Raw genomic sequence first — 26920 nt, 5'->3', positions numbered from 1 at the left:
TCCTGCTATCCAGGACCCCAGCCTAGCTGCTTTCTCCTGTAAATTGATTGTATGTACTTTAGGTACACTCCAGAATGGATTCTGGGGTACCATTATCAGTCCCTAGTACATGGTATACTATGTACCCAGGGCATAGGTACCCGAGAGGCCTCTCAGGTGCTGCGGTATGTATTATGCCACCCCTGGGAGACCATTCAAAATGACACCACAGGTCTGCTACAGGTGCATGCACCCCTTACTTAGATATAGGTTCACTATATATATCCTATATCACTGCACATATAAACCTACCAGTCACCCCTATGGCCTTATCAATCTTGAAAGCAGGGTGCTGGGTTTTATGTGAGAGGGTGCTCCTGCATGAGCAGAGCCCCTATGCAACCTTCGCAACCTCTATTCCGGGGTTGTTTGTGATGCAGCCAACCATATACTCTTAAGTGCATTATAACCTCGCAGTAAATGCTAACTTTAAAACGGCTGCGTGGAAGCATGTTGTGTTTGGTGTCAAACACCTTGGAATCATACCTCCCCGCCAGTAACTGGCGGGGAGGTATGATTCCACCCTCCTTGAGGGAGAAATATGACAACCCCGGTACACCCGGTACCATCTTAACAGAACCTGGTATCACAAAATGGATGCTGCCAGCCCAAGACACAAGTCTGCCCTCCTGCTGCTGGACGAAATTCCAGCAAGGGAAGGCTTGACAATAGGTTTCCTCTCACAGGGAGGTGTGACCACCTCCCAGCCAGGCTTTAGTGTATTGGGGCTTTCTGGGTGCACTCCGTGAGTGCTTTGATGTCTGCACTGCGGGCACATTTGGTGTCCCTGTGCATAGTCCAGCTCAAACCGGTTGCAGGAGCCATTTGCTTCTGCTCTGGCGTGAAACTGGAAAAAGGACATGGGTGTAGCCACCCCTCTGTCCTGACCCTCCCATAGGTGGGTCCCCAGAGATTGTCCCACCCCTTCCTTGGGTATAAAGTAGGAACCCCCGACTACAGGACTTTAGATTTTACCTGGACTAAACTCTGCTAAAGAAACCAAGTACTTCGACGATCTGCATGACACTGGATGACTGAAGAATCTCCCTTTGAGTAAAGGAGTTACTCCCCTGCAAGGCAGGCACCTGAAACGCATCTGACCGGTTTGCATCGCCGAAGCTCCTGAGGACTCCGAAGATTTCTGCAACACAGGAGGTGGGCTCCCGAAGTCTCTGAGGTTGATCTGCGCTCTCAGCTATTCTGAGGCCCGTATCCCTCGTGGGGACCGTGCAACCCGAACCCCTGTGCACCGTTTACATTTGCAGCAGCATATGCTTTTTGGCGACCCCTGAGGCTGTGCTTTGGGCTACTTTTATCCTGACCCCGAGCAGTATTTCCACTAAAGATTTCGGGCCTACACTCCACGAGTGTTTCGTGGGATTGTATTTTGTGATTCAGCTCGAGGTCCCTTCGCGATCCATGGTCCGTCGACCTGTGGGTCCATGTGAAGGTAACTTTGACTTTCCGTGGGCTTTCCTGGTTGCTAAAGACGTGCCCTGACTCTCCATAGCTTGGAGGGTCCCCAGGACCTTGCTGGTCCTCACTGAAGCATCTTTCCTCTGACCGCGTGTGGTGCAGTTGCCAAGGCTTGTTGGTGTTCAATCCGGACACTGACCCCCCAGCACTCTACATCCTTTGTGGGACAGCTCAACTCCGGACTTTGGTTGTCGTCGACGTCTCCTGGTCCCCATGGCTGCAGAGTCAAGCTTCTCCTCTTCTCACCTGAAACACCCGACATCGGTGGGCATTCGTCTACCTGTGAAGTGACCCAGACTCTGTCCCCTCTGTTTTCAGGTTCTTCTCAGCTCTGATCCAGGCTTGGATCACACTGGACACTTCTCATCTTCCTGGCAGCAGCACTTTGAAATCAACGAGCGTTTCCGACACCACTTGACCCATATGCACCTGGCTCCGCTGGAATAGGTAACACGTGTACCTCCGTACTCACAAGGGTGCTGGTCTTAGAACCTTCTATGTGCCAAAGGGTTTGCTTGAAATCTTCTAAGTGTCCTTAATCTTAATCTTTAAAATTCCAACCCCGACTTTCCCTTAGAGTTGTACGGAGCTCGCGTCTGTGTTCTCGCACTGCACCCATCCTCCGTGGGTCCCCTCTGTCACTACCTTAGGTTGTTCCTTGGGGTCCCAGCGGTTCTACGTGCTCTAGGCACTGTGTCTAGTCAAGTCGTGGTTGTTATACCACTTTCTTAATATATGGTTTGGTCTCCCACTGGTGCCCACTGTATATTGTGCTATTTACTGTTGTACTAGTGCTTGAATTTTGTGTGCCTTGTTCTCTAATCTCATAAAGAGGTTAGCAGAGCGTGTTTAGTTATAAATACATATATTTGATATATTCCTGGTGTGGTTCTCCTTTCATTTGGTCATTCAGGAGGTTATAATCTGGTAAACCAAGCTGCGTTACATTCCTTCGAGACTTAGCCTGAAGGCTGCTCTCCATAGCTACCACTAGGATAGCTTTCAATAAAGGTGGTCTTTAACCTATCATCAATAAGGGTCGTTTGGACTGGTGGAAGGTACCCACTTTAACTAGTGGACAGCATATACCAGGCCAACTTCTCACAGTCGCTTCCCGCCTTCCTAGAAGAATTGGACCAATATGGACGAGTCTCCGGCTTCCGGGTGAACGTCAGGAAATCGCAAATCTTGACTTTAGGTCTAGCAGCGGCCACTATTAGCGCTGGGGAGGGCTGGCTGTCTGGTATTCAAGTGGTCGATCGCATCCCATACCTGGGTTTGGATCTAGCGGCGACAGTGTGCTAGACGACTCATTTGAACTATGCCAGGCTAACCAGGCAAGCGAAGAAAGATATGGGTGCTTGGAGTAAACCTCATCTATCGCTACTGGGGAGAATCGCAGTGGTTAAAATGTCCTTTTTACCCAAGGCTCTTTAACTATTCCAAACCCTTCCGGTGTTGCCTCCCCCGGGGATGATAGCTTCCTTACAGCAAGACATCAATCAGTTTGTCTGGGCCGGGGCACGACCACGAATGAGTAAGGTCCAGGAATATATGAAGCCTGAAGCTGGTGGTTTGGGGATACCGGACCTCCTTGGCTACTATAAAGAGTCAAAACTGAGGTATTTAGTGGAATGGGCACAGCCGGAATCGGAAAAATTATGGCTCTTTCATGATAGAGCTTTGGCAGGGATCCCGCTTAGGAAGGTCCCCTTCTTAAAGAAGGCTCAACCCCCCCAGTGGATTGATGGGTTCGCCCATCACCAAATCCGTGCTGAAGGGTTGGGAGGGGGTGGCGACAACAAAGAATCTCACCACCTTCCGTTCCCCATTAACCCCACTGTTTGGTAATAGTGAATTTACACCGGGGATGTCAGATAAAGCTTTTACAGCATGGCGGGACACCTCTTGTCGACTGATAGGTCACCTATTTGACCTCTCTGGAGTTCTTCCATTTTCCCAAATGAAGCTTGAGTATGGTATTCCCGAGTCCGAGCGATTGAAATATATGCAACTACGACACTGGGTACTTCAGTAAAAGGGGTGAGGGAACAGGGGTCCCGTCGGTTGACCACATATGTAAAATGGCTAATTACCAAACTCACCAATAAGGGACTCATATCTGACTTGTATGACATGATTCGACATCGCCCACAAACACAGGCCACACCGAAACAACGGCGGTGGGGGAGGGAACTGGGTGGGGAGCTTATGCAGAAGGAATGGGAAGGCATTTATTATAGGGCAAAACATACCGCTCGCAATATCACCAGTATAGAAACTGGCTATAGCTAATTATTGGTATCTCTCCCCAGCGCGTCTCCATTGCGACAATGAAGGAATATTGCTTCACATTTTGTGGGATTGTCCACGACTGTCTCAATACTGGACCAAAATCCTAGACGAGATAGACGCGCTACTGGATACACAGATTCCCAGTCTCCCAGTCTATGATATACTAGGCGTACCCAATCCAATCACATATCCACTTAAAAGCAAGAGAGGCTGCCAAATGGGTGCAGCGTTGCAAAATATACTGTCTCACTGGGGCACCGCTACTTCTCCTATGCGCGTGGGCTGGCTGCATAGCCTCTGGTATATCTTGGGAATGGAACGGATCTCGGCTACCCTGAACAATACTACTGATTGATTCCAAAAGGTTTGGAGTCCATTTCTAACACTGCTTTCGTCTGAGTTTAATGAAATTACCCAGCCCAAATACCTGAGAATGTTGTGTCTTTTGGACTTATAGACAGACCATGCATAATGTCTTATTGTTTGCTAGTGCTGTATCACATGCAAGAGTGGGACCTGCTCAAGGTGCAATGGAGACTGCCACGGGGGGTGTTTGAGAATTTAGTTTGTTATGAAGGCAGAACTATCGTGGGTGCCGCGCGTTTCCTGCTATATGTTAGACATATCAGTGCACCTCCAGTGCAGATTAAATGTTTATTTCTGTGTACGCACGGCGCGCAACTGGTGCCCTCTATCGCATTGTATGCTCTATGCCTTGGTACTGTTTCTATTTTTTGGAAAATGCTAATAAACACATTTAGTTACCTAGAAGGGTAAACACAAGTAAAGTCACTGAGACCTGGGTATCGAACAGTACATTGGAACGGCGGTCCCAGTGGACAAACAGGTGTACAAAACGAATATTACTTCACAAAGAATGAGAAAAACGTATTAAGCTTGATGGACAGTGTTATTTAATCACACTGAACTGTTGATGATTCAAAACAATTTTAACACAATGGTAAAAAAAGTGCCCCAGGAGGGGAGGGGAAGGGGGGGAAAGTGATTGCAGTGAGGATGAGGGAGTGAATAAAGGTAAGTGTGATTCGCAAAATCCACTATTTACAAGAAATGAAGGCTCATGTTTTCGGCCAAGTTATTCATACATAGGCTTTCCTGTTTTCAGTTTCTATTGTTGGTAAATTCTAGTGGTGTTTTTTCAGTGTTTTCCAGGGATTTCAATACCTCAAAAAAACAGTGCTTTTCAGTGGGTGCTCATTTTCGCGCCGTAAAAAACAACTGAAACAGTGTTTTACCGGTGTTTATGGAACGCTTTGCTTTTATTATTGCTTGTTTCTGGAAGACATTTCATGCAACCATCTATGCTACACCTAGTCAAGGAATCCCTCAACAGAGGCGCTACAGAAGGTGCTTAACTACCAATTCTAAGGGTAAAAGCATTGGTCTGATGCCTACGGCGCTGCAAAAAGAAATATTGATGGACAGAATGCAGAACAATGTCATACATTCACCCCAGTACAGAGATCTGGGCCTAAATACATCGGTTTTTTTACTCACCATGCCATTCCAGTTTGAACCCAGCGATATGCAAATCAGTCTTGACCCTGTGCCTCATGGGAACAGTCCAGCACGAACAGCCAAGCCAGGTCCTCCCTGGACTGGAAACAAGCATCCTAGGACCGGTTTCGGGGTTTCACCCCTCTTCAGCCAGGATAGCTTGATTCCAGTGGCATGGAGAGCACGGGACTCACGCCTGAGCATACCCGTCCCACTTGGTGTGACAAATGCAAAAAGAACTATTGATGGAAAGAATGCAGAACAATGTCATACATTCACCCCAGTACAGAGTACTGGGCCTAAATCCATCGTTTTTTTGCTCACCATGCCATTCCAGTTTGAACCCAGCCATATTCAAATCAGTCTTGACCCTGTGCCTAATGGGAACAGTCCAGCCCAAACTGCCAAGCCAGGTCCTCCCTGGACTGGAAACAAGCATCCTACGACCGGTTTCGGGGTTTCACCCCTCTTCAGCCAGGATAGCTTGATTCCAGTGGCATGGAGAGCACGGGACTCACGTCTGAGCATACCCGTCCCACTCGGGGTGACAAATGCGAAAAGAACTATTGATGGACAGAATGCAGAACAATGTCATACATTCACCCCAGTACAGAGATCTGGGCCTAAATCCATCGTTTTTTTGCTCACCATGCCATTCCAGTTTGAACCCAGCCATATGCAAATCAGTCTTGACCCTGTGCCTCATGGGAACAGTCCAGCCCGAAAGAATGAATGTTTTGATTTGTTCTGCATTCCGTCCATCAATTGTGTGTGTTTTGCTTTCTCGCCCTAAGTGCGCCAGGTATGCTCAGATGTGAGTCCTGGGCTCACTGTGCCACTGGAATCAAGCTATCCTGGCTGAAGAGGGGTGAAACCCCGAAACCGGTCCTAGGATGCTTGTTTCCGGTCCAGAGAGGACCTGGCTTGGCAGTTCGGGCTGGACTGTTCCTATGAGGCACAGGGTCGAGACTGATTTGCATATAGCCAGGTCTAAACTGGGGTGGCATGGTGAGCAAAAGAATGATGGATTTAACCCAGATCTCTTGACTGGGGGTGAATGTTTTGACTTGTTCTGCATTCCGTCCATCAATTGTGTGTCTTTTACTGCGCTGCAGCACGTTCCTCCCATAGACACGTTGTGAGAAAGTGCCATCTTTCTTGCATGGTATGCCCCCACTTTTTGCTGAATTGCTGATGTACTTTGACTGAGTGTGCCCTGGGCTCCTGCCAATCAGGTGCCTAGGGTCTGTGTTCCTTCCCTAAAACTGTGTTGAAGCCTAAACCCAATTGGCATCTCTGGCCACATGTCAGCCCCTGGTAAATGGTACCCTAGGTACCCAGGGCCCTGTGACCAGAGCAGGCCCCCTAAGGGCTGCAGCACTTATTGTGCCACCCTTAGAGGCCCTGTAACCTGACACACACACACTGCCTTTGCAGGCTGAGTGTCTTGGTGCAGAACAAAACAGAGTCGACATGGCACACATCCCTGTGTGCCATGCCCACAAACACACTGCCCTGGCATACCTCAGTCACCCCTCTAGCTGGGTGCACTATGCCAGTGGTGAGGGTACAGGTGCATGAGCCCTGTACCTCTACAGTACCCAGGTCCATTCCTGGGCACTGTAAGTGCAGTGCTGCCATTAAGAGTATATGGTGCTAGGAGGTCGTCCTTACGAACTCCACAGCACCATAATGGCTACACTGAAGACTGAGAAGTTTGGTATCAAACTTCTCAGCACATTAAACCCACACTGATGCCAGTGTGGGAGTAAATGTAAAAAGCACGGCAGAAGGCAACTTAGAGTTGTCCCCTGAAACTAACCCACAACCCGTGTCCTGACTGAGAGGCTGCCATCCAGCAGACAGGTTGCTGGCCCCTTGGGAAGAGAGCCATCCGCTCTCGTGGGCCTGCAACAATGCACATCCTGGGGCAAGGTGCCAAGCCTCCTCCCCAGGATGGGCAGGGGAAGATTCAAAGGCATGCCACCTTTGTGAGCCTCCACAGACTACTTGCTGTACTCAGCAACTGCTCCCCACCAGTTCTGACCCCCACTCTGGCAGGAAGACTGGCACGAAAACCCAAGTGAAGAAAGGGGGTGTGCCAGCCTCTGCCAACCCCACCCCTCAGGTGGGGGAGGCGAGGTGAAGCACAACTCCGGGCTCTCGCCATCTTGAGGATGGGGAGCCCTACCCAATTAGGACTAGGCTCCTGCCCCCCTCCCACTGGAGAGTGGCAGGATATGGGGTGTACTCACCCCAGGGAAGGGACCCATTGGTTCCTGCCCTTTTCCTACCTGTAACGCCCCTAAATTTAGTATTTAGGGGCACCCTGAACCTTCCTTCCTCAGATCCCGATTCCGAAACAAGAAGAAAGAAGACCTGCCGAGCTGCCGACACCAACTGACTTGGCCCCAGCCCTACAGGCCTGTTGACCCTCAAACCTGCTCCTGCTAAATCCCGCCGTCTCCTGTGGACGCAACCTCGAAAAACCCCGGAGGACCTGACTGCCTTGCACATCTAAAGACTGGGACTCCCACGAGCAGTGGTACTGCTCAAACAAGCAACAACCCCTGGTGCCAGCCAGGAACCGTGAATCCAGCACACTCTGCACCAGCCGAGCTCTGCCTGTGTCTAAGTGAACAAAGACCACAAGGACGTCCCCCCGGCGACTGTGACCAAGAGTCCAGCACCCAAGGACCCTCCTCAACGCTCCTGATGACGCCTGCAGCCTCAACTCCAGGGACCCCCTAACCGCGGCCAGCAGAGTGTAAGATTTCCCGATGCTAAAAGACACCCCTGCACCGGTGCCCTGCGGCCTCCTGTGCCCAGCTCCTGGGTGCCTACCTAACCTACAGCTTCCCAACTTAACTCTCGAAGTGGTGGTCGCACCTGAAGAATCTCCGTCCCCGAGCTTGCAGCCTTTGTTCATCTTGCAGCTTCTCCATTGAAATACATTGGGCGCCCGACCGCCCAAAAGCACCCTGCACCCAGCCGCCCGAGTGCCACTGGAAGTGCAGTATCTGTCCTATTCTACTTCCCACTTGCCCTGTGTAAGTCGCCAGAATGCGGTCCACGAGGTTTGGCTTCGAGTAGGTGTCATAGCATGCGGGGTTCGACGTACAAATGTACGAGATCGCCGCATCCCCTCCAGTGACCATGAAGCACAGTGTTGCTTTTTCTTAAACCATTGTGCTGACGTACATTACGTATGTATTTTTAACGCATGCCTTACTACTGTGGCATCACACTTATTGCACCTATTCAGGTTAACTAGGAGTGGCAAGTTTCTTGACACTGGGCTGGTCCCAGTGTAGTCCTGACGAAGAGCTGGGGAAGCTCGAAACTAGTTGACCAGAACATATGCTAGGCACACCTCTCCATTATAGTTAGGTTTCCTTGTCATATTACCCCGTTTTAATTTTTTCAGCTTAGAGCACTAATAAAGTTTATTTTTAGCCCACTAGCTGATTATTTTAATTATCCCACTCCACCACTACTTCACTCTCACTACACATAGTCCACATTTTTCTAGTGCTCCTACGCAACACCGCAAGTCGTAGCACGCCTCAGTCCGTAGAGGACTGGGAGGACCCCTATGATGAAGCATGTCACCGTGGGGAAACCCTGGTGAGTGAGGGGACTATAGAAAGAGATAATCCTTCCCTTTCTTTCTAAATCAGTGTCCTTTAGGATCAAATTGTTTCCGACACCATCTGTTCTTCCTGGTTAGGTTCCTGTCTACTTGACTTGTTCAGGTAGTGTTTTGGTAATTGTATTAGTGGAGGGTGAACCTAACCTTAAAACCTCTACTTCCCCCTTATGTTCTGATAAGTGACCAGGAGCTCAGCTCCCACAGCCGCGAGGCCTGCCTGCTAGCAGCCACCAACCAAAGGCTCACTACCGGCCATAGGCTAACATTGGGCCTACTCTCTCTGCACCCGGCTGCCCCTGTGCCGCTGAGGGTGTAACAACTGTACCTACCTGACCCTGGGAGACCCCTGAGTCTATGCCCAGAACCTTAACTCTGCCAGTCGAGTACTTACCTGAAAGCAGATAACTCACTTTTTCTCCATAGGGTAAACATTGTCTGGTTTTCACTTGGAAATTCTTCTAAGTGTTGAGTTTTGAAACTTTAAAATATTCACTAAAAATCACCCGATCAACGAAAATGAGATTACACACCTGTTACCAGGAGAGATCCCAGTGCTGGATCTTTGTGCCCAGCACTGACCCAGCAAAGCAATTACAACTGTGAGTTTCCGATAACCAAACTTTCCTCCATAGGATAACATTACCTGGTTTTTGCCAGAAATTCTTCGAAGTGTCGATTTTTGAAACATACAAATATTCCTTAACAATCACCTGTATAACAAAAATGATTTCTTTCAACTGTTTACAGGAGATGCACCAGGGCTGAATCCAGGATCCAGCCCTTAGTAAGAAAAACCTATGCAAAGTAATTGATATTGCCCTTACTTAAGAATTCTCATTGAGCTCAATGTTATAATTGTGTTAACTTGTGTTGTTAATGTTAATGTTAATGTTAATGTTACTGGGTATTTATAGAGCGCACGGCTACTCCCAAGAGTATCCCGGCGCTAACATGGAAACCCGTAACAAAAAACCCCTCGACAATCAGACACCTAGAACACCGATCATGGGAACAGCAGCGTTTTTAATTTGGGACGAAAGTGCAGCAGATCATTTTCCCAGCGCAACTCAATAGGTAAATTATTCCAGAGTGCAGACACCTGTACCTGAAAAGAACGACCTCCCAGCCGGGCTCGATAGAACCTAGGGGTAAATAGCAAACAGGAGGATGAGGACCGTAGATTGCGTGCGGGTACATACTGCTGGCATCTAGCCCTTAAGTAAGGGGCACCGACATTATGGAAGGCCTTAAAGGCCAATACCAGTGCTTTAAAGAATACCCTCTTACGCACTGGGAGCCAATGGAGTGTTCTCAGGAGAGGGGTCGTGTGAGTGCGACGGTCAGCTAAAAAAAAATCGCTCGGGCAGCAGCATTCTGGGCAACCTGAAGCCGATGAAGCAAATACTCAGGGAGGCCTAAGTAAAGAACATTAACATAGTCGAGCCGAGAAAGTATCAAGGCTTGCACGACTATCTTCCTGTGGGACAAAGAAAGCAATGGTAAGAAGTTTCGCATCATCCTAAGCAGTCCAAAACAAGTGGCCACCACCGATTGAACCTGGGCAATCATGGAAAGATTACTGTCCAGTTTAACCCCCAGGTTCTTAACCGTAGTGGCCAGGACAGTAGGGGGAGACATATTAGATGGCCACCATTCACGCCATTCATCGTCCGGTGAACAACCGAAAAAAATCATTTCTGATTTATCAGAATTACATCGTAGATGGTTTACATTAAACCAGTTGAACACCGCCGAGAGGCATAGGTTAATCATCTTCCCATCCAAAGCTTCACCATTGGCACATGTGAACAGTAGTTGCGTATCGTCCGCATAAGAGACGATTCTAGCACCAAAAGGTTCAACCAACATTGATTGAATGGGGGCCTCAAAAGGGGGGGACCAAACAGCTTGCTGGCGATCGGTAAGGTAAGACCGGAACCATTGTAGGGCATTGCCCCCAATACCGCACCTCCAAAGACGATCGAGAAGAAAGTCATGAGGTACGGTATTGAAGGCCGCAGATAGATCCAGCAATACCAATACTGCTCTCCCACCTTTATCCAAGGTGACTTTTATAGACTCCGATATCTCGAGGAGAGCTGTTTCGGTGCTATAGTTAGCACGGAAGCCTGACTGGCTAGAATGAGGGACGCCATTGGATTCTACAAACTCTCCGAGAACCTGGTTTACATGTTTCTCCAGAGTCTTGGATAAGGCAGGGAGCAGTGAAATGGGTCTGTAATTGCTAGCTGTCCAGGGATCGGCAGAGGGTTTTTTTAAAAGAGGAAGAATTTTCCCATGTTTCCAGCTATCCGGTACTGTCCCCGTAGATAATGAAAGGTTCAGCACCCGATTAACTGCCGGGTTGATTACCTCTGCTATCGAGGCCAGAATCTTTGCCGGACAAGGATCTACTGGAGAGCCTGACTTAAGAGAGCGAAGAAGGTGTAAGGATTTTTCTGATGAAAGTTCTGGAATATGTAGTAGGCAGTTCACAGACGGAGGTGGTTGTAGGAAAAGCCTATCCAAATTCCCATGGCAGTCGGGGCCAGCTGCTACGAAGGAAGCCTGTAAAGAGGAAATTTTAGTGAAAAAAAATTGAGCAATGCTGTCAGTCCATGCTTTCGTTGGAGTAAAAGGATTTTTTATGGCATTAGGGGGCGTAAAAACTTTTACAACTTTAAAAAGTTCTTCGCTTTTATTTCATGCTTTCTCAATTTTTTCGTTGAGAAAATTCATTTTTCCCAGGCGAACTTTATTATAGTAAGCTTTTAGTGAAGTCTTATAAGTTTGCTTGGCCCGTGTGTCATAATCCTGTCTCCATTTCCTTTCTAAACGTTTACAGAGGCTCTTACTCTTCCTGAGATCTTCCGTAAACCAGGGAGCAGATGGTCTACCTCTATTAGCTACCCGGGTTTTGAGAGGGGCAATTGCAACAACTGTAACTATTACATTTAAAAGTCTATTGCTATTTTAAAGTATTCAACTAGAGCATCTCATTCTGAGAAAGTATTTTTATACTTACTTGTGGTTCTAAAATAAAACAACAATATATTTTTATATACAAAACAATTGGCCTAGAGTTCAGTTCTTGAGTGTGTGAGACCATTTGCTGACTGAGTGTGTACAACAAATGCTTTACACTGTCCTCTGATACTGCCTTACTGCTCGACCAAGCTACCACTTTAGAGAGTAAGGTTATATCTAGCTTTAACCTCTGCCAAACCTCTGGGGACTGTGGACTCTGTGCACACTGAACCTTACTTTGGTGCAGTATATACAGAGCCACTTTCTTACACAAGAATAAATAAACGACTGCCACAAAGGTGCTCGTGAAGAGGTGGATGTGGTGTGAGTTTCGAAACTTGACTGTGGTCGCGTACAACCGAAGCTGTAGAGGGCTTCTCAGTCCAGCCCCATTCTGAGATGCCTCTCAGTCTATGTGGTGTCAGCGACAGGCATCTCTTGTTGTGAGTGCAGTGTCCATAAGTTGCACCTCTTGTGCTCTGGGCGGTGTCTGTAAGTAGCGCCTCTCCTTGCAATGCTATCAGAGAGAGGCACCTCGCATTGACTGCGCCTGAGAGACACTGTCTTAGCTGTATTTGTGTAATTGTGGGATGGTGGTGGCATGCATCTGAGTAAGGATTGTGTGCAAGCTGGATGTGGCATTGAAAAGGGGAGTGAGTTTTGTGAGGTGGTGTATGAGTAAGTGTGTGCATGGATGAAAATGTGAGAACGCTGTAGGTCTGTGTGTGCATGGAGTTGGATGTGGGAGTGTGGGGAGCTTGTGTGTGTGTGTGTGTGTGTGTGTGTGTGTGTGTGTGTGTGTGGCTGTCCATGTGGGAATATGGGAACACTGTAGGTGTTAGTGGGCATGTAGTGCTGGATGTAGGAGTGTGGGGAGATGGCGTGGGTGCGATTGTGGTTGTCTTTGTTGGAGTGCGGGAATGCCGCGGGTATGAGAGTAGGTGGGGTGGTGGTGTGGTAGTTTGGTGCAAGTGCTGGTTGGTATGAATGCCGCTGTCATTTCTACTGTCTTTTTTTTTTTTTTTTTTTTTGAAACCGTTTATTGCAATCTCAAGAATATACAAGTATGGGCCTACAACCTTTCGGCCGGCCGCTAGAATGACAGGAGCATATGACATACGTACAAAAACACTTGGCGTTGCAAAGGAGCAAAATAGGAGGTACAAGCGTCGTGGGCCACATCACTCTGACCCCACAATACGGTTTCATTTTATACAAACAACACAAAAACCACACCCGCAAGGCAACCTGCAATCGAAAGTAACAGCACGTGCTCCCCGAATGGGGGACCCCAGCCATCCACAGGAGTCTAAAGAGGGGAAGGGGAACAAATCGAGGACTGGGGGAATTCCGTGCTCAGGGCTAGGGAAAGGAGTCAACTAAGGGGACGGGGCTGGTGAGGCCGCAGGCAGCAGTGGTGGCGCGCAGATACCCCCGTGGTAGGCGTTCCAAGGGCCCCATACTTTCACCCATGCCCCAGGCTTACCCCTCGCCACATACACCACCTTTTCTCGGAACATGCACCAATCCATGTGTTCTTTCCAGGCCGACACCGCCGGGGGCCTCTGGGATCCCCACAGTTGAGCAATGTCACGCTTAGCTATCATATATCCCAGAGTCACCCATCGCGTCTGCGGAACCGAGTAGTCAGTTGGTTCCCACACATTCAGCAGGCATCTCCTCGCTTCAGGCAGCAGCTCGACATGCGTAACCACTCGCAGGACCTCATGCACACCACGCCAGAATCGCTCCACCTTCGGGCATTCCCACAAAATATGCAAAAAAGTCGCCAAAGCACCACACCCACGCTTGCACAACCCATCCTCAGCATAGCCCATACGCAGAAGCCTTGGCCCCGTCATGTAAACCCGATGGAGTATCTTAAGCTGGACGAAGCGAAGGCGAGCCGGTATGGCCACCTCCTTCGGAGAGGCCACCGCGGAAATCCAGTCTTCGTCGTCCAACTCCAGCCCGTCGGCAACCCAAGCCTCGCGGAGGCCAGTCAGCAGGCCCGAGCGGTCATTAATCAATTTTTTGTAAATAAGGGAGATCGTGCTGTCCGGAACGTGGCCATCCAGCACTCTATCCTCCAGGGGGGAAGACTCCGGGATGGAGGCGACGTCCGGGAAGACTGAGCCCAGTGCGTGACGGACCTGCAAGTACCGAAAGTATTCACTGCCCTGCAGCTGAAACTCCGTCTGCAGCGCCTCGAATGTTTTAAATCCCCCTCTCGTCCAGAGGTCCCCCACTTTACTGATGCCGATCGTGTCCCACTTCTCGAAGCCCTTCGAGGTCCACAGGGAGCCCAATCTCTCAGACGCGTACAACGGTGATGCCCGGGTCAAACGGTCCTTCCACCCCATAGCTGCATTAGCCGCGTGCCATACTCGTACCATGACACGCGTAGGTCCCGTCAGGCGGGGGCCGGGCGCGCCAGAGTAGAGCGCTCGATTATAGTCGCCACCAGGCAGGAGCATCTTGTCCATTTCAAATGCCGGGTTTAAAGCGGGCCCGTAAAGGCCATGATTAATTGCAGCTAGCTGGGAGGCCCAGTAATACCGTTTAATATCCGGGAGGGCAATCCCCCCGTCGTACCATGGGAGCGTCAACTTCGCCAGGGCAATACGCGGCCTCCCGTCCCAGAACAGGCGGCGCTGTAGACTCTCCACCTCACGGAAGTAGCGCGCCGGGACTAAATCCATAGTGTTCTGGAGAGCGTACAGGAAGCGTGGCAACGACATCATCTTAAACAATGCCGCCCGGCCGAGCGGCGAAAGCGGCAGGCGCCGCCAGCGCGCGACGTCCTCCTTCAAGCGCTGGAGGGGGGGAAGCAAATTCCGCTCGTAGCGGGCCTCCGGGTCCAGAGTAATGTAAACCCCCAGGTACCGAAACCCCTGTGAGGCAATCTGAATCGGACAGCCCCGCAAGAGGACGGGAGCCTCCCCGGAAAGCACATACACACATGATTTAGCCCAGTTGATGACAAGGCCTGAGTTGCGGCCGAATGAGCGCAAAACATCAACCAGGACAATCAGTGATTTACGCGGGGAGGCTAGGTACAAAAGGATATCGTCAGCGTATAGGGACACGCGGTCCTCATACTCGGGGGTCCAACGGAGACCACGGATGGAAGGGTGCCACCGCAGCCACTCCGCCAGGGGTTCCAAGGCCAGCGCGAACAGGAGCGGCGACAAGGGACAGCCCTGTCGCGTGCCCCGTCCCAGCTCGAATGGGACCGATACTCTTCCATTCACCACCACCTGCGCCAATGGGCCCGAATACAACAATTTGACCCAGCTAATGAACCCCGGGCCAAATCCAAACTTCGCCAGCATAGCCCAGATGTATGGCCACTCGAGCGTGTCAAACGCCATGGTGGCGTCTAAGGACGCCAATATGGCCGGCTCCCGCACAAACGGGACACGCGCGAGCACCCCGTGCAAGCGCCGCAGATTAAGGGCCGTGTTGCGATGGGGAATAAAGCCGGACTGGTCTTGGTGGACCAGATCGCCCACCACGCCGACCAGCCGGTTGGCTAGCACCTTGGCGAGGATTTTGGGCTCCGCATTCAAGAGCGAGATAGGCCGGTAGGATGTAACCCGGTCTCGAGGTCTCCCTTCCTTGTGGATCACCACAATTGTAGCCAGACGTTGGTCCGGCGGGAGGGAGCCCAGCGAGTGGGCCGCCAGGAACATCGCACGGAGGTGGGGTGCCAGTACATCCGGTCGCAGCTTATACAGCTCGATAGGGATGCCGTTCGGGCCCATGGCCTTGCCGGATGCGACCGAGCGTATGGCGAGGGCAATTTCGTCGGAGGTAGGAGCGGCATCTAACGACACCCTGTCCTCCACCGAAAGGGAAGGCAGCGCGATATCCCTAAGCAGGGCATGGGACTCCTCCTCCGAGCAGGGAGAAACCGGGGAATACACCTCGCGGAAATAATCCGCGAAGCAAGAGACAATGTCTTCTGGCTCGGTGACACGCACACCATCCGTCCTCTCAATCAGCGGGACCACACGACTCGCTCTCTCCTTTTTATCCAACCATGCAAGCAATTTACCAGCCTTATCACCCACATCATACAGTCGCCCCTGTTGCTCTCTATAGAGGCCCCTGGCTGCCTCCGTGACGAGGGCCCTGTAGGCCGCCTGCTTAAGTTGTAGGACATGTAGTGCAGCATCCGTCACCCCTCCCTCTAGATCACCCTCCAATTCCGCGATTTCGGCCTCCACCCGGGTCACCTCCTCCTGCTTGCGCCTCCGGGCATCGGAAATAAAGGAGAGGGCCTCCCCTCTAAGAACTGTTTTGAAGGCTTCCCACAGGGAGATAGCCGAAGGGACGGACCCCGCATTCTCATCGAAATACCGCTGCAAGGATTTAATCAAATCAGCGCGAATGGTGGGGTCGCGCAGGTACCAGGCATTGATTGGAGCTACTCTGCCCTCCCCCCTCGGGAAGACATCAATTTGCAACAGGAGCGGGGAGTGATCTGAAATACCCCGCGCCAAATGGCGCACCTCTCCTACCCTCCCAACATAGGCCGCAGGGACAAGGACATAATCAAGCCGTGAGAGGCTACCATGGGCACCCGAGTGGAAAGTGTACTGCAGCTGCGTGGGATGTTGTAGACGCCAGCAGTCCACCAATCCCAGTGTATCTAAGAAGCCGGACAGCCACGCCTGCGCCCGGGGGAGGTCCCTAGGGGGGTGACGATCCACGGTCCCAGAAACCACCGCATTGAAGTCCCCCCCAACCACCAGAAGCCCCCCCGGAAGGTCAAGGAGGAGGCGCCCTAGGTCTGCAAAAGTCGTAGACTGTAACCCCGGTGGGACGTACACTGAGACAAAGACAACTACTTTACCCTCCATTCTCCCCACTAAGACAGTGTAGCATCCCCTCTCGTCATGGCGCACCTCGTCTATTTCCAACGGGAGCGAGTTCTTCACCATGATGCCCACCCCCCGTGAGCCCGACGTGAAGCCCGAGTGGGCCACCAAGTGATAGCCACGCCGATTCATGGCGCAAAAGGAATTACCAATAAGGTGTGTCTCCTGCAGAAAGACCACATCTGGCGAAAGTCGTTTCAAATACTGCAGGACCACACCTCGCTTAATCCTATCCCCCAGTCCGTTAACGTTCCAGGACAATAAAGTCAGGCCCCGATCCCCGGGCAAGGAGTCCAACCAGTCCCCGGCTGCCTCGGGACGATCAAAAAAGTGCGTGCGGCCATCCACCTCCACCCGCAACTTAGCTGGAAAAAGCATCGCATACTTGAAGTTCAGGTCCCGTAAACGACGTTTGACTCCGAGAAAGCTCAGTCTCTGCTTCTGGACCGCTGGGGTGAAATCAGGATAGAAGTTTACATCCATATTGTCAAGTCTGACCGGTCCTTGTTGCCTAGAAGTCTGAAGAATAGCGTCTCTGTCCCGAAAGTTGAAAATCCGGGCAATGAGAGGCCTCGGAGGGGCTCCGGCCTTAGGTCTTCCTCCGGGAACCCTGTGGGCACGTTCCACCGCAAAGAATTTACTCAGCCCCCGGGGCTGGAGATGGGTGAGAATCAGGTCCTCCACAAACAGGTCCGCCGCCGCCTCCTCACGTCCCTCCGGCACCCCGACAATGCGGACATTGTTCCTCCGGGCCCGACCCTCGGAATCCTCCAGTCGACAAACCATCAGGGCGCTCGCCTGGCCAAGCCGGCGCACCTCCTTTTGGAGGGCCGCCACGTCCGCTGTAAGGCCCGAGGTGGTGTGGGCCAAAGAATCGACCCGGTCATTGGTCTTGGATAAATCGGCCCTCACTAGGCCAACATCCACGTGGACCGAGTCAATCTTTTGCGCCAGTGTGTCAAAGCGCTGGTCCACCGAGGCCTTCATCTCGGCGATAGCGCCCATGACATCTCGCAGGGTCAGATCCGCGGGCAGCGCAGGAGCATCAGTCGGGCCCTCAGGGGACCTATGCGGCACCTCGGGAGATCCCTTCTGGAGGGTGTAGCGGTCCATGATGTTGGACTGATGGGCTGCGCCACGGCGGGTCGATTTCACCTTTGCCCGGTCGCCATCTTGCTTTGTGGACATGGTTCCAGTCCCCAAATCGTGCCGATCACCTCGGAAAAGGCCGACAAACCAGTTCACGGGCTCCGGGGGGGGGGCCACCACAGGTCCGCAGGACGGATCACAGCCGGCGGGCCAGCAGGGCACCCCAACGAGGCCACACACCGCACACCGCCCCGCAACCCAACCTCGCCTACGCAGCAATGAGGGTGCAAAAGCGAAAGTGAAAGTGCGGGGTACGCGAGTCGCCCAGCCCTGCCCGCCGCTGTTGATCACTTTGTCTCCGGATCACCCCGCAACTCCAATCCGGGGGGCCGGCGTGGAGAAGGCCGCAAATCTCAATCGGTGCTCCCGCCGGTGTCCGAGGTCCAATTTGGAAACGGAAAACGGGTGACACCTCAGCTCGGGCTCACCAACACAGTCCCCTCATCTAGGACAGGATATTTTCAGGATTTATGTAGGAGGTCACGGAGGTCCTCGGGAGCCTCGCACCTACGCGGCCATCTTGGTTGCGCGCTAGGCTCCTCCCGTCATTTCTACTGTCAACAGTTTCCCTGCATACCCGGGCCAACATGCTATCGGTCTGCAATCTGAGGATGAGCGGGTTAATTTCATGCAGGTTCTTTGTCCATTTTTGTATTTTTAAAGAGACATCCTCAGCCTGCTGTCCCCTCCCTCGGCCTCGTTTCCTGAACTCAGAAGCAGTTCAGGCCTGAGATAAGGATCGCGCAGACGGGTCAAGGTGTGAGCGGCATGTGTTGGTGTTTCCTCTTTACTTCACCACCCCATATCCTGTGCGTTGGTCGCCTTTGCGTGTGCTGTGCGCTGGGGCTAGTCAGGGGTATTCAAAGCATGTACCATGGTGGCAGCAGCAGGCAGGACCGGTGCAGGCCACTCCGCACACCGAGTGAAACATGTACAGAAGGTTAGGGACAACACACACGCCAGGCAGACATACACGTGAACAAACACTGTGTCCTTCACGCACATACAAGCGTGCACCACGCACAGAAGAAAAGCACACACCAGGCACTCACACAAACAAAAAACATACCCTTCACACACAAAAGAGGCACGTACGCACCATGCACGGAATATAAACATACACCAGGCAAAGATATACTTGAAGATGCACCATCCCACCATACACATAACACATGCAGATCACACTCGGAGGACCAGCAGACAATATACAAACAATATACAAACATACACAGTACCCCTGCACTTAAACAAATGCACACACCCCACTCGCCTATAGTAAGCACATGGCATGCACCCATACGCCTATGCAAAACATCATCTCCGACACACCTACTCACACTTACATCACACACACGGAAGATAAGTACACATGCAAACTGGAAATATATACAAACACCAGGCACCCCTGATAAACCACGGGCATGGAATATAAGCACGGGCAACAACTCCATAATTGTTCACACACCCACACAAGAAAAATAATCAACAAGCATGTAACACAAACACATGTACCCACCACAGATAAGCGTACAGAATGCAGACATATGCACACACACGACAACCACCCTGGAGCACTCATAAAAACACTACACAGCAGACAGACACAAACTCACGAAACGGACAGTAGGAATATTCACCATGAACACCCTCTCACATACAGGGGACGCACGAACACCCACCCACACTCTCAGAAGACATACAAATGGACATACAAACACCATTACTCAGTGGTATCTTGACTTTAGATAAGCCATCTCGGGAGCCACGCTGATCTAAAAGCGATAAGATAATCGGTTCAAATATTTATAAAGATATCTTACCCTTGCCCGGAAGAGAGTATTTTAAAATCCAATCCGTAGGGAATTAGGACGTAAATACAGCATGCAAGTGAAAGGCGCATATCTTCTTGCTACTGTAATTTTACTATTTATGTCTGTTAGTGGCTGTCCGCGTTATTTTTACGCCACATTTTACACAAAGACATCGGAGAATCTTTGAAAATCAGCATTAGTTTAACATTTGCATTAGTCGACATCTTATATTTCTTGGTTATTTGGTATTGTGTATTGGAGATATTGTGCTCCAACGTCACTACAAAGCAAACCCAACGCCAATTTCCGAAGTGAGGTTTGTCATTATTTTCTACCATTTGAACATTTTTGTTTTCGACAAAGGACCTGAAAAGTATCTTAAAACGTGTGCAGGAGGCACCCTTTTCCATTAAAATATATTTCTATTACTTGATTTTCATGGTACAAAGCGCATCAATACTCAATGTACACACAATGATGTTCCAGAAGAGAGATGGAAAACTGAAATAAGTATAGATTCTATACGGTTAGGCCCGTCATTGTTTTGCTGTTGTCTTGTACCCAGACATGTGCCAAAACCGCAAGCAACAAAGACTGTTTCTGCGCTCAGCCCCGCCCCCAGGGGCTCTGAGAAGGGGCGAAAGAACAACAAAGCCTCGTTAAGTAAATGGTCTTTTTAAAGACCTGTGAAGTACTCGTGTGCGGCCACAGTAAGACAGACGGCAGACCACAACAGCTCCTCTCCCCCCACGTCAACTATGAAAACCAGCGACACTCGGTTTAAACCGGGTCAGCTGATTTTCATCCGGTAGGGTACTGTCGGGTACAGTCGGTTTTAGCCGATTTCCGGACAGCCTATTCATTCATTATCGAAAAACATTTTTCCAAAGCCATAATCAGTAGTACATAACACAGTGATTAATCGCTGTTGTTGAGACTGGCTAGTGTAACAGATGTCGACGTTTCGACCACTAGAGGATGGTAGGTGAATGAGTCCCTTACGGCGGGGTCTTCCTCAGGACAGTGATGGGGAGTGGGATGGGTAGATGCCATGAAACGGTCCTCGTGGGCCTGATAGACAGGTAGGGCGCATAGGCTCCTAATTGGAAGAGCGAGAACAGAAATCTAATGGAGGGTGTAAATCCCTTGGATGAAGAAGAAAGGTAAAGCTTAATGAATCAGCTGGGCCTAAGAATTTAATCCAGTAGAAAACGGGCACAACAGCTCCGTGGAGAGATCTCGCTGTACGTAGATCTGAATCGCTCCGTCGAACTCAAGTTCAATTTTAATGATAGACATCCGTCAACTATAGAGCAACCCCTACGAAAATATCTAACAAGATAAACTCCCTTCCTTTCCAGGTTTCCAGTAAGTCTTCACCCCTTATAGCCAAAAACACAGGGTCCAAATTTGGCCCACAGACTAGAATTACATTCAATTATGTCCGCAAATATTCCATCAACCCATGGGCTTGTGAACTTTTTTGACTTTTTATTATTATTTCTAAACCTTTAACTGTAGGAGTTAGGATGGTCTGCTCCTCTGCTGTAATCGGATACTTTAAACACCTGGAGCGTACTGACTCAACCAGATTGCCAGTTTTTAACTTTGTACAACATCATATGTACTTAACCACCTCCCCTTCAGCTACTGGGGTTGCTTCTAGATTTATCAAGGACCCCAAGATATCACCCAATGCATCCCAAAAACCCTTTGCTCTACCTGTATGAAAAGCCATTATAACCTTCATCCAAGTTGCCACTTTTTTTCCTGGTTATTTCCCCTATTTCTTTTCTATACTCTATTTTTATATTGTCTAATGAAAGTCTCCCTGTTTACGCCCCCTACTTTGTCGGTTAACCTTATTTTCTTGTTGAGGTCAAGCTTTACCCAGTCTTTACAAGAACTCTTTTTCCCCATAAAACTCTTTCTCTTCTTTAATGATAATGATGCAGTAACTCTTCCAGAGGATATCTAGTGATCATACTTTTTCAGAATAGCTTGAGATGTGTTATTAAACTCACCCCTCAAAAGTGTATTAACCCATTCACAGTATGGTATTTAAATCTTCCAGTCCATATTATCCAATGCTTGTTCTTCCACCGCATTGGTGAACTATTCTGCCAGTGGTCCTTAAACATACCCAATAAACATACCCAACTATGCAATGTAAGAAACAAAACGGTTACTTATTAGTAGGAGTAGTTTTGCAGCTTGAAGAATTTTCTGGATTCACATGCTGTGCATTATTCCGCCATCAAGTGGTTGGGTCCGGAATTGTTTTTTTTCTTCTCTTGTTTTGGTTGCTGTCCACCAACATTTGGTGCCAGGTATGTCCCCTGTGTGACGTCAGACAGTATCCTGGAGATTGACGTGCATGGTAGCCATCTTCAGATTTTGTTTTTCTGTTTTGTAGTCCTTGAGATGGTTGTTAAATAAGCTGTTTAATCATTTTTTTCCCCAACCTGTTCGTCTTCCTTGTAGGGAAGGCCGGGTGGGTCGCATGTGAATCCAGAAAATTCTTCAAGCTGCAAAACTACTCCTACAGGCAAGGAACCATTTCGTTTTGCAGCGTGAATCCTTTTCTGGATTCACATGTTGTGCATTAGATTATGTAGTGGTTTCTCCGTGTTTGGGGGGCTGTGGTGAAAGGAAGACTTTGCAAAGAGGTGTTGAAGCACCCTTATTCCTTACTCATCTGAATGTCCACACAGTAATGCTTTGTACAAGTGTGTGGGGATGCCAATGTTACTGCTGCGCAAATGGAGTCAATGGGTACATTTACCATGAAAGCCAAGGTTGTTCTTTTCTTTCTTATGGAGTGATCTGTTGGCTGAATAGTTGGTTCTTTTTTGGCATTGGCATAACATGATTGGATGGTTTGTACTATCCATCTTGCAATGGTTGCCTTTGTGACTGGTGATCCTGTGTTGGTATGTGAGTAGGTGACAAACAATTGTTTTGTTTTCCTGATTTGTTCTGTTTTTTTTGCAAATAATACAGTAACGCTCTCCTTACATCCAGGGTACGGAGGCTTCTTTCTCCTTTAGTTTTTGGGTTTTTGAAGAAAAATGGTAGGATGATATTTTGATCTAAATTATATTTAGATACGACCTTTGGTAAGAAGTGTGGGTTTGTCTTTAGGATTACTCTATCCTTGTGCATTTGTAAATAAGGTTCCTGTATTGTTAGAGCTCGCAGCTCACTCACTCTTCGTAGTGATGTGATAGCAATGAGAAAGACTGTCTTTAGAGTAATGTGTTTGGGGTCCGCTGTATGCATGGGCTCGAAGGGTTTTGTCACGAGTTGTGATAGTACTGTATTTAGGCTCCATAGAGCTGCTCTCGGTGGAGCAATTCTTTTCACCCCTTCTAGAAACCTTTTAATCACTGGCCTTGTGAAAAAACCTTTACAAGCTTTTCCTCTTGTGTATTCTACTATGGCCCCCAGGTGTACCTTTATGCTTCAGTAGTTGATGTTACTATCTAGGAGGTAAGTGAGGTATGTAATTACTGTTTCTTGAAAGTCTATTAAAGCAAGCTTATTGTCAGCAGTGCACCAGGAGATGAGTCAGGTATATGATTACTGTTTCTTGTGTGTTGATTGAGTTAATTTGTTAGCTGTATACCAGGTGGTGTATCGCTTCCATTTTGCTGTATAGCATTTTCTTTTGGACTGCTTTATTGCCTCTTTTAGAATTTCCATTATTCGTACAGGCAGATTGAGGTGGCCAAATTCTATGTATTCAGCTGCCAGATTCAGCTTTGCTGGTTCCCGGTGAAAGATTTGTTCTTGTTGCATTGCTAGCAGGTCTTTGTCTGCTTTGATCTTGAACCTCTCCCCTTTAGATAGTTCTAGGAGGGTTGAGTACCATGTTTGTCTTGGCCATTAAGGGCCAATGAGGATCATGTCTGTTCCTGTGTTTTTTGCTTTTTCTAACACTTTTTGCATCAGGAGTATTGGTGGAAAGGCGTAAGCAAATGTCTGTGACCAGTTGAGTGAAAGTGCATTTCCCTCTGACTGGTGGTGTGGCAATCTCGAGGCAAATTACTGGCATTTCTTGTTGTGCATTGTTGCAAACAGATCTATCACTGGTGTCCCCCAGAGTTTGAAAAGGTATTGTACTGTTTGTTGTTTCAACTCCCATTTGTGAGAGCAATTGTTTGGTCTGCTCAGCTGATCCGCTGTAATATTGTCTACTCCTGGTAGATGTACAGTTTGTAGATTAATGTTGTGGACTACTGCCCACTGCCAGATGTCCTGTGCTAGTTTGCGGAGGGGAAAGGACTTTCTACCTCCTTGTTTGTTCAGATAGAACATTGTTGTTGTATTGTCCGTTTGTATCAGGATAGTCTTCCCCTGAATGTGTCTTTGGGATGATTTCAATGCCAGCGACCAAAACAAGAGAAAAAAACAAAAAAATACAAAGACAATTCCGGACTCAACCACTAGATGGTGGAATAATGCACAGCATGTGAATCCAGAAAAGGATTCATGCTGCAAAAAAGAGGCTTATGGACACTATCTAATAATACCCCTGTCTGAAATTTTTTAGCAGGCTAACGCCACCTGAGGCAATTATAGCATAGTCAATGAGAGTGGTGGATTTCCCAGTGTCAAAGGTATTTTTTGCCAGCTTATCCCCACTGCAGCTACCATTAGTCATATTAAGGCTATCCAATATGGACAACAATTTCCTATCTTCATTATCACTGCACTTTTTAAGAAGAACCTGACCCTGATTCCCAATAAATTGTTTTCCATCTGAAAGTAATCATCCGCTATTTGATTGGGTATTCTGGAATTAAAATTACCTACCAATAGGATCAGGATTTGGGGGAATTTAGCCATAAGTTTTTCCCTTAACATTACCAACTCTTAACTGTTTATCTTGGCTATATTTAGGAGGAAAATAAATATTAACCATGATTAAATCTATGTCAACAATTTTCACTCAAATGTCCTTGCTTTTCTTCAGACCTGAAATTAGAATAATTAAAAAATGATGGGAATCAGTAGTAATATTTTAAATATTTATATTCTGTTGAACTAAAACTAAAAATGCTAACCCCATGCTGGGCATCTATATTGTCCCGAAACTGCAATCAAGCTATAAGCCTTATAATCATTCATCACAATTTCTTCAATTTCCCATGTTTCCTGCAAAGCTATTATCAGATAATCATTCTTTTCTAAGATCAACAATAATGATGGCAGATTCCTTATACCAGAAAGGCATCAATAGCAAGAGACTAACTCTTTAAACTAAGCATTGCGAAACTCCATTAGTTCCGGCTCACTTATATGTTCATGTGTTTCATCATCGACTGGCAGGCGCCTTGAACTGAATATACTACATTATAGTTTCTTAGCTCAAACAAGTGCCTTCTGCAGAAATGAAGGAGCATCAATTATGTTTCACATTTGTTTACAGGAGTCCTCTTTATTTGTGATGGAAGGATGCTAGTTATGATATTGTGTTGATCACCTAATTGTGTGCTTTGAATCTGGCTAGCTTGCATCTCACAGCACTGCATAACACCAAACCACATTCAACTCACACCTATAAAATGCTTTTACTAATAATATGTACGGCTTACGTTTAAGTAGCACATATGTTAAACACAAAATTTGTAGTTGGTAATAATGCTTTAATCATGCTTAAATGTTATAGGCCTGCAAATGAATAAAAGTACAGATTTAAGTTAGACCTACTCTCGATGCCATGTTAACTGAAAAATAATGCATTAACACGGATAGGCTTGTTTTTCATATTGAATAATTGTTTGCGCACAAGGTTTTTCTCTTAGCTTCAAATGCGGTTCTTTTCCAGAAGCATTCTGTTAGCTAGTGAATAGACATTTGTTAAGTATTATACAACGGATAGTGAGTTCTCCGTGAGAGAGGAGGAGGTGTCTGGAAGAATAATTCATGGGAAGAACTGTCTGGACTGCAAAACATTAACAAGGTATCTGTCCAAGGTTCAATGTCTAAAAGACTATAGTGCACCTAGAGAAAATGGGGAGTGTACTTATTCCCAGGAGTTTACTGAAATTCTATTGGAGGACAAAGAAGAAGACTAAAGAAAATAATGATGCGACATAGATTGTGTGTTTATAGTAATGCGTGTTCCTAGGTTAGATTGCTAGATTCTAGGATTCCTTCACTGACTGACGGGAAACTAGCTTTTGAGTTTGATGACTTTTCTTCATGAGAGGCTGCCTTTCGAAGATTTTTTCTGAATTGTGTGCTGATAACTTGAGCTGGGAATGCCTTCTAGTTTATTATGCAAAGGATTTATGCTTGCGTACTGATTTTCTCATAAGTACTTTTTACAGGTATCTGAACTGACACCTTTTTCTCCCATTATTCTAACTTAATTTAGAATAGGAATTTTTCCTTTACGGAACACGCTTGCAGTATTATTACTATATTAGCAGTGAATATAATTAATATTTTGTTCTATTTTATAATCAAATATCAATTGATGGATTATATTAACTTTTAATGGTGAAATCTAAAGATTAATACCTAATAAATAAACCGATTAAAGACTAAAAGATTTGAAAATAAAACCCTTTATCTCACACTACTTCTCTTTATTGACTGAACTGAAGGTTATTAATGATTTATTGCTATGTGGATGATTGCACCTTGTCGACGAGAAACGGTCTATATGACAAGTGGGGGGGATTATTTAACGATATTACCCGAAGATTGAGATATAAAAAAAACCCGCTCCCTCAGGTAAAGGCAACTTCTAGTTCGCAGGCACTTTAAAAAATATAACACAACCAGGTAGATCCCCACCAGCACAGCATGCAAATTTAACTCTCTCTCTCTCTCAAAGACACAAAGTGCCACACACATTCAGAATAAACATCATCACAGAAAGAACACTTTTGTACTTGGTCATTTGGAGTGCATCTTGTTTTGAAGAACAAGACATACTCTTAAGGAAGACATACATATCAGATCCCAATGGGCCACTGTGGACTCGTGTTACTCGAACAGTTGTGTACACCTATAATGTATATTGCCATCAATACTGCGGAAGAGATAGCTCT

The sequence above is a fragment of the Triturus cristatus genome, chromosome 4_1 (genome assembly GCF_964204655.1).
Source record: "Triturus cristatus chromosome 4_1, aTriCri1.1, whole genome shotgun sequence".
NCBI classification, from domain to species: Eukaryota; Metazoa; Chordata; class Amphibia; order Caudata; family Salamandridae; genus Triturus; species Triturus cristatus.
The sequence above is the reverse complement of the archived record's forward strand: the minus strand, read 5'-3'. Positions refer to the sequence as shown.